The sequence below is a fragment of the Triticum dicoccoides genome, chromosome 3B (genome assembly GCF_002162155.2).
Source record: "Triticum dicoccoides isolate Atlit2015 ecotype Zavitan chromosome 3B, WEW_v2.0, whole genome shotgun sequence".
Classification (NCBI taxonomy): Eukaryota; Viridiplantae; Streptophyta; class Magnoliopsida; order Poales; family Poaceae; genus Triticum; species Triticum dicoccoides.
The window spans coordinates 574764186-574776205 of record NC_041385.1 but is presented as its reverse complement, the minus strand read 5'-3'; the positions used below and the strand labels follow the sequence as shown (position 1 = coordinate 574776205).

Below are 12020 nucleotides of genomic sequence, written 5' to 3'. Positions count from 1 at the left end.
AAGATTATTACGTGTCTAAAGTAAAAGATAATTTGGCAGCAGTTAATTGGATATTAGTGAAGGCGCCGGGCCCACCCCTGAAAATCAAGGGGGCGTTTAGTTTTGGTGGAAGGAAGTTACTTAGGAACACGTAAAAGCTTACGTAGGTCTAGGACGACATGTTGTTCCAGATCCATAGAACTGAAGTCAGCGCATCATCAGATATGTCAGGGAGACAGGGACCCACGGTCATGGCGGTCACCCCACGATGGTCTGCAACAGGATCTCCTTGAACGTGTCGATCGAGCCGGGCATGCACTAGTGCACGCAGTCGTTCTGTACCCGCGACAGCGAGTCCGTGCCGCCGACGAACGGGTCGCTGCGCATGTGCAGCCCGGGGTGGCCGTCCGGATACTGGTTGACCAGTTTCGTCACGTCGAGCACCGCGAATCGCAGGGGCCCGACGCCGGCGTTGGCCGCCACCGCCTTCAGGCCTTCAGGACGGTCTTCCGCATATCATTCTCCCTGTAGCTAGCTCTTTCTAGTTCTCCATGTACGGGTGTTTCCTGGGACACGCGCCGGCCTTGTCGCAGTCCCCTTCGAAGTGCGCTGTCGAGAATGTGGTGACCACGACCACCTTCCTGCCCGCACCGTGCCGCCGGGCGACCTCGGCGAGCATCCGGTGCACGGCTTCCTTGACCATGGCGAAGAAGGCCGTCACGGTGAGATTTAGGTTCGCGCGGTCGTAGCAGCCCACAACCTGTTAGGGCCCTTGCCAAACCAGCCTGGTTGCAAGCTGCATATACCTGGGAGGAGGCCACGAGTTAACCATCCAGTGGATCACGGACGAAACCGGCGGCGGCTACCTCCTCCTCCTTCCTCTGCTCTTCCTCTACCTCATTCCTCTCCCCTCCTGTAATCCAATTCGTGTGTAATCGAAGCTTATATCCCGTAGATCGTGAGAGAGATATCTGGTACCTAACATCTGGTATACAGAGCCAGGCACCACCCTCCCCCCTCGAAATTTTCTCCCAATTCATACAATTCCACCGGCGACGACACCATGCCCATTGTGAAACCACCAGAGTGGGATGGCATGTCTGCCAAGGAGCAGTTGTTGTGGTACCTCGAGAGGTTATGCGCTCAGGCAGATGAGATGAGCTCAGTGCTGGGTATTGCAAGCGCGGGTGCCCCTCCCGTGGTTACCCCGCTCGATCCGGCGGCCTCAACCACGACGCACCCCTCCTCGGCGCCCGTCCCCGACGTCTCCGGCTCCACCACCAAGGCCCAGGAAGTGCTCGAGGTCATCCACGACGCAGCTCCTGTCTGTGTCGTGATGGCGCCCGTCACCTGTTCGACAGATGGCCCGAACCAAGCTGTCGCCTCCACCAACGTCAACGAGGTCCGCGACGCCACCACCATCACCTACTCCGAGCCTGCGGTCGACAACAAGGAGGTCGAGCATGTCACACCCGCGCTGGCAACGTCCTCCATCAGCAGCGACACATACTCTATCACCAAGGAGGTTGTTCCTTCCATGGCGATCACCACCGACATCGACCCCAAGGCTGATGTCAATACCACCCCAGTGACGAGCGAGGTGGACCACAATGCCATTCTCCTCATCCCGAGCGATCCTGCTGCACCAACACTGACCAGGTGGTGTTCGACGAACTCCTGCCGCCGCGACAGCAACCGACTGAGGTATGTGCTCCACCCAGCTGCGACACCATCGTGGCTGGTGCTACGACCAAAAGCATGGCCATCATTTTGGAGGGATCATGCAGAGGAAACCGAGGTGCGACCGATACCCTGGCCGTCGTTTTCACTGGGAAGGTTCCTGGAGCGTCCATATATGAATGTCCAGTTGCATGGCATTGGGTTCAATATCAGCTCCATTCCTAGGGAACTCTTTCATATTGGAGAATTGGTGTGCGATACATGGGAGTGGTGGTATAATCTCAGTGGACACTACATAAGGATATTCTCTGGTCTGTCCTTATGCTTATGGCCCTTGAAACAGGACAATGAGGATTCAGAATTCAGTAAGCATGTCAAACTCTTTCATGGCAGTCACTGGCTTGTGGAACTCTGTGCACGTGCTAGCACTAGTGCTCCTGTTATGCATCAGTCTTGTCTTGCAACTCTAGCTGTGCATCTATTTTGGACTGTGAAGAAATTGGGTGTTCTGAGCATAGAACTCGCCATCAGCATTGATCTTCAGCTAAGGCGGTTTGAGTTATTGCTATCTTCTTTGCAGTCACCACATGGTCTTCAGGCTCAAGTTCAACAAGTTTCTTGTGCATGTATGTTCTTTGTTTCAACTGAGCTACAAGGTTATGATGGAACCAAGCTCCGACCGAGACCATGGCCACTGTTCAAGTTCAATCAGGAGACCATCCAATGGGAACTACAGTGGGCATCATTTTCAGGTAATTGTCGAGCAATACATGTGAGGTTCGAGCAACACTTGTGTGGTCAGCTCTATCTAAAGGTAGTGAGCATGTCACTGTTTAGGAAAATATTGAATCACGAGGAAAATCGAGGGAGTGGCCATCTTGCTAACAAATGCAGTTCCGAACAATGTCGTCAATATTGGGACTTTCTGGTGTTTTTGATGGTTCAACCCATCTGTCTTTGTGAACAACCTTTCAGTTACTCGCAAGATGCACAACCACAGTTTTGGCATCTACTGGGAGGTATTGCATATTGTTCTGATCAGAGGAAGCTGGAAAACAGTGGTTCACATAATTTAGTTGCAAGCTCCAAGGCAGGTGCATGTTCACCTACTGATAGGTACATGGTGCTTGTGCAATTGTTGACTCATGTGATCATGCGTAAGGAAGCAGTACCCAGCCTAGTTCTTCAGTATGCTCCATGTACCATGATCCTATTATTGCCTTGGTATGCAATCTGTGATTCACGAGAGATGGACCCGGTGATTTGTACCAAAGCTTGGGCGAAATGCTGCTGTCAGCATCTTACATCAACAAAACCCTGTAAACTGTCGCTGGACAAAGGACGTCTAAACTGTGACATTTTTTATGGAGGAATCACTTCGGAATTGTGGCACCCATCGAGTATGCAGTGTGTCCAGCCACCAAATTTTGCTCTGACATATCCGAAATGGGATGCAGTATGTGCTGCTGTTGTTCATATGTTTAAGCAGAGCACTACTCAGGACTGGGGGCGGCTGCTTTATTTCAACCAGAGACCACCTGATATGTGTTTTGGAATAGCAAAATCCAGTACAATCAGTCTGCGTATTCCTGCTGTATTTGTCTGGTTGATTCCCACCTATGCAATCATACATATTGCTGGCGCTCAGTGCATGTGTTTGTGCAGTGCGCCATGCTTGTTTGGAAAATGGTGGAGCAATAGAGATCTGGTGTATACAATACAAGAATGGACATTTTACAAAAATCACGTACTGGAGCATGCTACTGTGGGTAATATTCCTAGTCCTGGAAAATTGCAGAAGACAATGCAGACTCTGAACATCTTAGTATGGTGGCAATTTCGGGCTTAAGGAAAAATTAAGTGGAGTGACCATGCTTCAATCAGTTTTCACGGTGGCAAATCTGAGTATAATAATGAACTATTTTGGGCTGTGGATCGCCAAGCAGAAGTGGTGTCGAGACCTGCAACGAGTTGCTCATGTGTTGTGGTGGCATTGCTGTGTGAGTGCCCATTATCTTCAGGGAGGGAGTTTGTTGCTGGGGCCATGACTATAAGCATTGAAATAGGAATTACAAAAGATCAGTCCAGCTCGCCACTCGGTTCATCATATTTGGATGCCCATCACATGAAGTTCCTGAACTGGTACTCCTACTGTCATTACTCAGGCAGTAAGGGAGTGTCCGCCATGGATGGTATGGCGTTCTCAGCCTACTCCGATCAAGAACATTTTCAAGGAGGGAGGGATGTCATCACTTTCATTGTCGTTGATGACTTCACGCAAGGTTCCGTTGACCACAGGTACTATCTTGATTTTGACCAAGACCCTGCGAACAACGACCACTTCCTCGACCACTCCTTCGATCATGTCTCCGTCGGCGACTTCGACCAAGTCCAAGAGTATCGAGCGCAATGGGATCCGGGCAGGCGACGGCTTGAGGTCAAGCCGGGTTTCAAGGAGGGGGAATGTTAGGGCCCTTGCCAAATCAGCCCAGCTACAGGCTTGTCATCGGCCCAACACAAAGGCCTGGTTGCAAGCTACATATACCTGGGAGGAGGCCACGAGTTAACCATCCAATGGATCACGGACGAAACCGGCGGCGGCTACCTCCTTCTCCTTCCTCTGCTCTTCCTCTACCTCATTCCTCTCCCCTCCTGTAATCCAATTCGTGATCGAAGCTTGTATCCCGTAGATCGTGAGAGAGATATCTGGTACCTAACACAACCTTGCCGCCGTCGTGGTAGATGCCGGGGATCACGAACTAGTGCCCGACAGACTGGACGGCCGCGTCGAATGCGCCCAGCTGTGACATCCACCGTCGTCGAACTGAGTCCAAGAACACGTTCTTGTGCTGGCCGTCGGCGTGCTCCACCTTCTCGACGACCTTCACCAGGAGGGGCGACCAGACGATAGACACGGCGCCGTTGTACTGCCGAAATGAGGCAGAGCAGCGACTCGCCCTGGTAGCGCGCCAGGGAGTCGGCAACGAAGGCCAGGTGCCTGTTCCGGGCAGGCTCAGGAAGGCACAAAAACGTTGCGATGCGATTTTTTTTAATTAATTAATTATTTTGAGATGGGTTAGACCAACCGTAGCGACCCAAATTCCGCCTGCGTCTGATTGGGTCGTCATGGACAAAAGTGAAGACCCAACGCGCCGACCCAAACCCAAAACGCGCCAGCTTTGTGTCCGCCCCGACAAATTTGCGGCACAAATGTGGCCATCTGGACGCGAAGCGGACGCCTCACACGTCTTTACGGTGTTCGTCGTGTCCCCACCTGGCGTCCGTCCAACTACCCACGGTCAACTTGATCAGCTTAATTTATGACCTCGAACACACGCATCAACGACAGGCGGCCGGCCTTTTTTAAGCCGAGCGTGCGGGGGACCGTCCTCATCCGTTTCCAGAAGCCCCCTCCCCATATCGCCACCCTCTGCTCCCCCGTCGGCGCAACCCAAGCCACCTAGCCACTGCACGATGGGCTTCTTCTCCGGCAACGCAAGAGGCAGAGGAGGCAGCCTACCTCGAGCAATGGCGCTCGCGACGACTGGCCGAGGAGCGCTGCGAGGGTGAGTACCTCGAGCAGCTGGAGCACGACGCCGAGGAGGAGCAGCGCGAGGCGGAGGAGGAGGCGCGGCGGCCGACATCGCCGCCGCCTGGAACACGACGTTCCCCTAGGCCGGCCATGCGCGGACGCTATTCGACCTCATCGGCCCCGAAGTCGACGGTATGGATGCCTAGGGCAGCGCGCCACCTCGTAGTTTACTTTTTTTTTAATTTTTAATTAATGAAATGTGGACGCATGGACTCTCGCCGGCCTTGGTGGCTGGCTTTAATGTTTAATTAATGTTTATTTTTATCTTTAAAATATTTGTGTTTTTTTTCGCGTGCTGTCAAAATGAGTCGGGCCAGCGTTCGGCATGCATTGACCCAAACGCGAAAGCGGACGTGAGCGTCCGCCGGGCCGACCCAACCAGATTAAAAGCGGATAAAATTGTCGTCCGTTTAGGTCAACGCATTGGAGTTGCTCTTATATATCAAATGATAGCCAAGTGTTATCATCAATCTAATTAGACTCTTGATTTCTGAAGGACCGAGTAATTCTAGTGCTCTTCAGTACTGATGAGAGTGCGCAGTGGTGCCTGATGCTGTTGTCTGTGAATGGATGGTGAGCCACGCTTGCGATGATGCTGGGCTTAAAGCCAGGTGGTAGAGCCGTATTAATGATGTTGCACTGTTTTGTTTCTCCGTGTGTGGTTCATTTTGAATTTTGAACTTGGGGAGCAGTGAATGCATGTTCAACGGAGACGGCTCAGGACTTATCCGGGAAAGGCACTTTTATATCCAGATTGAAACTGGACTTGAACCTTCATATTCAGATTTCACTCCACTTTCATTTTCATATCAGAAACGTCGACTTGCACTTTCAATAGTGAATTATTCACTTTCCGGAACTGGAAAACTATTCAAAGAGTGACTCTTAAGCCTCTTTTGGGTTCTCGGAACCAACGGGCTTAACGCCCGAGGCTTTTCTACAAGGAGCTCACTGTTGCCTTTTTTTTTTTGCGAAGAGCTCACTGCTGTCTTTTTAGCTTCAAAACTACAGGGCGTGCGTTAGCACTACAGCTTTTCAGCCTCCCTTTGCAGGTTCCGAGCGAGCGCACAACAAGGAATTTTCCATACTAGATCGACTCAATGTTACCGAATCTACTCCGAGTCTCTCTTCTCTTCATGGTTGGAAGTTGGAATGCCTAAAGTATTGATGCATTAGGGTCCTCTTAAGCCTTGTTTCCTTTTTGATCTTACCTTTCCATTGCTATCATTCGCTCTAGCCTCTCCTAGCCAGAGCTTCCTCTATCAACAACACCCTCACACGATTGATTCCCTCGATAAGTATGGCTCATATAAGGTAACCTGACCATAGTAATTTATGATATCGGCTAAGCTACCACCACTATGGCTAGCCTAAGAATACTACTGGAGGCCCACATCCACATGCATCTCAACGGTGGTTATATCATGTGCATCTAAGACTGGGCTCATAATCCAATTTTCAATGCGTTCACCTCTTATTTGGAAAGGTATGTAGACGCTTTCCACGCATCGCTCTGCAATTTTCCTAGTGTGTTATCTATCTCTTTTTTTAAAGATCATGTTTAGTTTAGTGGCACATAAATTTTCTCGTATAAAAATAGAATATGCAATTTTTTATTTTAAATATTTTTTCTATTTTCATGACGTACTTTGAAGAGGTAAACATGATTTTTTTCAACAATTTATGGGGATTGAAATAGTTTGACCTATATTAGAAATTATTGTCTAAATATATGTATGTTCATTCTGGACCACAAGACACACACTATTATTGTTTATCTTTATTGTATTTCTAAAATGCCTAATTAATAAAAAATTGATACTGTTGTATTTTGTAAACTATTCAACATGCATTAAAAATTATTGTGTCGAAATTTTCAATACAAACATTCAAAATGTTATAGAATAATTTTTAATACACATTGAACCTTTTTTAGTACACATTGCCAATTGTTTAATGCAAGTCGAACATTTTTTTAAACACCATATAATTTTTTTAATACATGTGAAACATTTTCCAAAAACATGTTGAACAGTTTCCAAATGCACTAACAATTTTTTCAAGTTTATGGCAATTGTAATTTTTCATACATTTATTTTTTTGAACGGTAAATAATATGAAAAATAAAAATAAATAACTTGAGAAAATAAAAATAAAAATTGTGCGGGCCCACAGAAGCGCCATATAAATAAAAATTGCTTGAAGATGTACATAGCAACCAAAGAGGTTTTTTGAAACGCGGTGGTCACTGAGCATGTTTTTTTAAAGGCTAAAAACTGGCACTTAAAGGTTTAAAAAGAATTGGTTGTTTTCACAAAAAAAAATGTATGGATGTGCTCTAAGTGACATTCAAATTTTGTTCACAATTATGCTACATTATGCCCTGCAAAAAAGACAAAGATCCGGTCAAAAAAACTATCTGATTTTTCCATGGATTTGTCTTTTATATCTCTCATGTACAAGCACAAATTTTGATGAGAAATCACAGATATATTACACTTCTATGTGTACATGTACAAAAAAATTGTGAGCCACCCTGTGGTTGGATGGTTAGAGGGACAGTGGTATCCCCAGCACACCAGGGTTCAAGTCATGGTGCTCGCATTATTCCTGGATTTATTCAGGATTTCCGGCGATGCGCTTTCAGTGGGAGGAGACGTTCCCGTCGACGACGAGGTGCCTACGGTGACTTCGTAAATCTCAAGATGATGTGCCGGCTCAGTCTCTCGAAGGTACTTATATGGGTAGGATGTGCGTGTGTGCGTTCATAGCTATAAGTGTATCCGTGTATGTATGAGCGCTTGCGTATATATTGTGTTTAAAAATGTACAAAAATATTCAAAAAATAGCTGTAAAAATCTGTTTCTTTTAACTTTGAAAAAGGACACAATATGCCTATGGTCCGAAGTTACTTTTTGCGTATCAATGCAATATATGGAGTTGATTACGAACAGAAGGCAACCCCCGCCCTCGCATCCCCTGCGTCGGGCGACATCTGAGAAACCCTAGCCGCCACCGTTCGGCAACCCATGCTCCGCACACCCCCCGCGTCGCCGCTGTGGGAGGGCTAGCCGGCAAAGCCGCGCCGGACACGGGGATGGCGACGGCAGGGCAGTTTCCTTCCCCGACGAGTCCTCCCCATCCGCCCGAGACCCGAGCTCTGCGTGACATGGATAGCCTTCCCCGGCAGTTGGACTGATCTCCGGCGCGCCCCTGCCTTCCTTGGCAACATATTGATCTTTGGCACACCCCTGCCTCCCCTACCCCCCTCGCGATGCATCCCTTTCCCCAAGATTCGATCTCTGGGCATCGCGGGGGGGGGGGGGAGGAGGGAGGGGCTACTGCTGTTGCCCTGCCGGTCCGCGGGAATCGCGGCATCCCCTGGTCGTGGCCACGGGCGCCCGTTGTGATGCCCCCAATTCGACCGTACACAAATCATACACGCAAATGTGTACGATCAAGATCAGGGACTCACGGGAAGATATCACAACACAACTCTAGACACAATCAAAAATAATACAAGCTTTATATTACAAGCCAGGGGCCTCGAGGGCTCGAATACATAGCTCGATACACAAGAGTAAACGAAAGCAACAATATCGGAGTACAGACATAAGTTGAACAAGGATGCCTTAAGAAGGCTAGCACAAAAGCAACACGATCGAAGAGGCAAGACCTCCTGCCTGGGACCTCCTAACTACTCTTGGTTGTCGACGGCCTCCACGTAGTAGCATCCATCGGCGGTGGCATTTGGCTCCAGGGATCCATCATCTGGTTGCATCAACCAGAAAGAAGAAAGAAGGGGGAAAAGGGGGTAGCAAAGCAACCGTGAGTACTCATCCAAAGTACTCGCAAGCATCAGATCTATACTAAGTATGCACTGGTGTCAAATGAAAGGCTTGTATCTGTGGACTGAACTGCAGAATGCCAGAAAAGAAGGGGGAAGGCCTAGCCTATCGAAGACTAGCATCTTCACGCAGCTCCGAGCATCTTGCAGCAAGTAGAAGAGTAAAGAATAGCAGTTTATAATTAACAAGCATGTTGTAACATTAATGCCCAGGGATCCTTCCTCGACTCCCAGCGAGAAAGCAATCCCGGAGCCACATATCTCAAGTATCCATTTGTAGTTGTATAAGATCAGGATATAAGTATGAACGTCCATTACCGTGGACACAGTATTCGAGTATATAACTTCCCTGCAGGAGTGCACCATGTTACCCAACACGCTCGATCACTCTGGTTGGACACACCTTTCTGGGGTCAATGCCCGCCCTCGGAAGATCAACACGTCGCAGCCTGACCTAGGCTCAGCAGAGAGGTCCCCATCGGTCTACATCCTAAGCACTCTGGGGTCTTGGACCCATCGCCCGCAGCACTCCGGGTCGTTGCACGCAGGGTGAATACCAGCACCGCCTCGGATGGCCAGCACGATCCGACCGTGCCGCACTGCTGAACTGGACGTCTGACAAAGCTTCGGCTGATACTGCGATGTTGAGGCCCATATCTATTCTCGCGTGGTGGTTAGTGCGTAAAGGCTAGAGGCCAACTCAGAACAAATACCCAAACCATAGTGTATTATTAGCTTGCGGAGACAAGCAGAGACTCACGATCGAAAGTGACCCTGTCACCCCGTCTCGTGGACTTACGACAAGGGCTTAGAATGCCCGACCGTGCCACGTCATTATCTTGCGGGTGCTCTTCGGGCCCGCCCGACTTTCACCAAGGCCTCAAGTAAAGTCATTGTAATCATGTGTCCAAACATCAAGGGGAAAACCCGAGGAATCACCCCCGGAGGATTCCACTCAATGTAATCATCAAGGTGAACGTAAGAGGGACCACCCTCGAGGTTCACACTTGAGGTGTTGAACGACAGAGCCGTATCGGGAATGGTAAAAGAGGAAATCACCCTCGATGACCACGACCGAATAGCTATACTACATAATTATCATCAGGAGTGCGTTATGAGGGATCACCCTCGGCACTCGATAGTAGCTCTGTAGAGTCGAGCAACAAAAAGGGGCGTGATGTGATGTGAGGTGTCGGGCTCTGGTCGTCGATCACGTCGATCGAGGCGTCGATGATGAAGCTGGGGCAACAAGGACAAGTGGGGGGTCACTGATGGATCACTAGCCAACCTATACTAAGCAGTTTAGGATAAGCAGGTAGGTAACAATAACAGGTACAAAAGCAGGCTATGCATCAGAATAGGAGCAAACAATAACAGTAGAAAAATCTAATGCAAGCATGAGAGTATAGAATGGGCGATATCGGGATGATCAAAGGGGGGGCTTGCCTGGTTGCTCAGACAAGAAGGAGGGTCGTCGTCGACGTAGTCGATCACAGGGGCATCAGCAGCGGTCTCGGGGGTCTATCGAAGAGGAGAGGGGGGAGAAAACAGTAAATACATAGCAAGCAAGAGCATAACAGGACAACAGGCAGAGCTGAACGTGTTCTAACACGGTGCTACACGTTACCGGCGAAGGGGGATAACATCCGGGAATGTTTCCCCAGGTTTAGCATTTTCAGACAGATGAAAAGAGAGGGGACAGTTCCATGTTCAGCATGCTAGAGGCATGTGATAGATGAACGGACCGCGTATTCGGATTCTTTGGATTTTTCTGAGCAACTTTCATATATTAAACCTTTTCATCTGAGCTACGGTTTATTTACTATGAATTTTTAAAGATTAAACCATTTTCTGGAATTATTTATATTAACAGAAATGGAATATGACGTCGGCATGAAGTAGAGGTGATGTCAGCAGTCAACAGGATGGTTGACTGGGTCAAACCTGACCTGTGGGTCCAGTGGGACCCACATGTCAGCCCCTGTTAGTTTTAACAGTAATTTAAACTAAACTAACAGACTAATTAGAGGGGTGGGCCCGAGGTGTCAGTGACTAACTAAATTACTAATTAATTAATAGATTATAGTTAGTAGATTTATTTATTTTTAAAACATTCTAACAGGGGAGGCCCACACGTCAGCTGCTGGGCCCAGCCCAGTCAGCAAGATTGACCGGTCAACCCGGTTAAGGCAGGGCCAGCGGGGGCCACTGGGGCCACCGGTCAGCGACCCAGCGGGTGGCCCCGAGGTAGCCACGTCAGGGCGACCAGTGGTGAAGCTCCGGCGACGCAGATCGCGGCGGCACGGCTCGGGACTTTGCTGGAAAACGCGCTACGACCATCGTTTTGTGCGCGCGGGGCGGCGTTCGAAAGAGGGGAGCGAGGCGCGTCGCGTGGCGCTAACGGTTGGCCTCAGGAAGGCCTAAAACGACAACGGCACGCCGCGAGGCGGACGCGGAGTTCGGCCATCTCCGCCAACATCGACAGAGGGCACGAGGAGGCGAGCTGGAGGCTCGGGCGGCACCAGGGAGGCGCCCTGAGCACGTTGACATGCTTGCCTGACCTTGGCAACGACTACAGCGACACCGACTAGCTGCGCGGTGGAGCTCAGCGCGGCCATCCATGGCGATGGCGGTTACGTGCGCGGAAAAGAGCGACAGAAGGAGGGGGGAGGAGCGGAGCTCACCGTGCGGCTAAGAAAAGCCCTCGACGGCTTTGTAGTGCAGGGGAGGCGACAAACAGAGCGGTGGAGCTTCGGTGATCCGAGGCGGACGCCGGTTCGATCTGGGGCCTGTGGTGTTCCCCCTCAGCAACGGCTGGCCCCAGGCGATGAGGACAAACGTGGCGGAGCTCGTGGACATGCCAGCTTGGCGCGGGGCGGCCGGTGGCCGCGGGATCGACGTCGAACGGCGACAACAGCGTCA

General features: G+C 49.9%; 1 pseudogene; it reads right to left on the bottom strand.

The window, feature by feature from the left end:
* Nucleotides 1-237: 237 nt before the first annotated feature.
* LOC119279670 lies at nucleotides 238-5343 on the bottom strand (annotated as a pseudogene).
* Between the last annotated feature and the right edge of the window lie 6677 nt (nucleotides 5344-12020).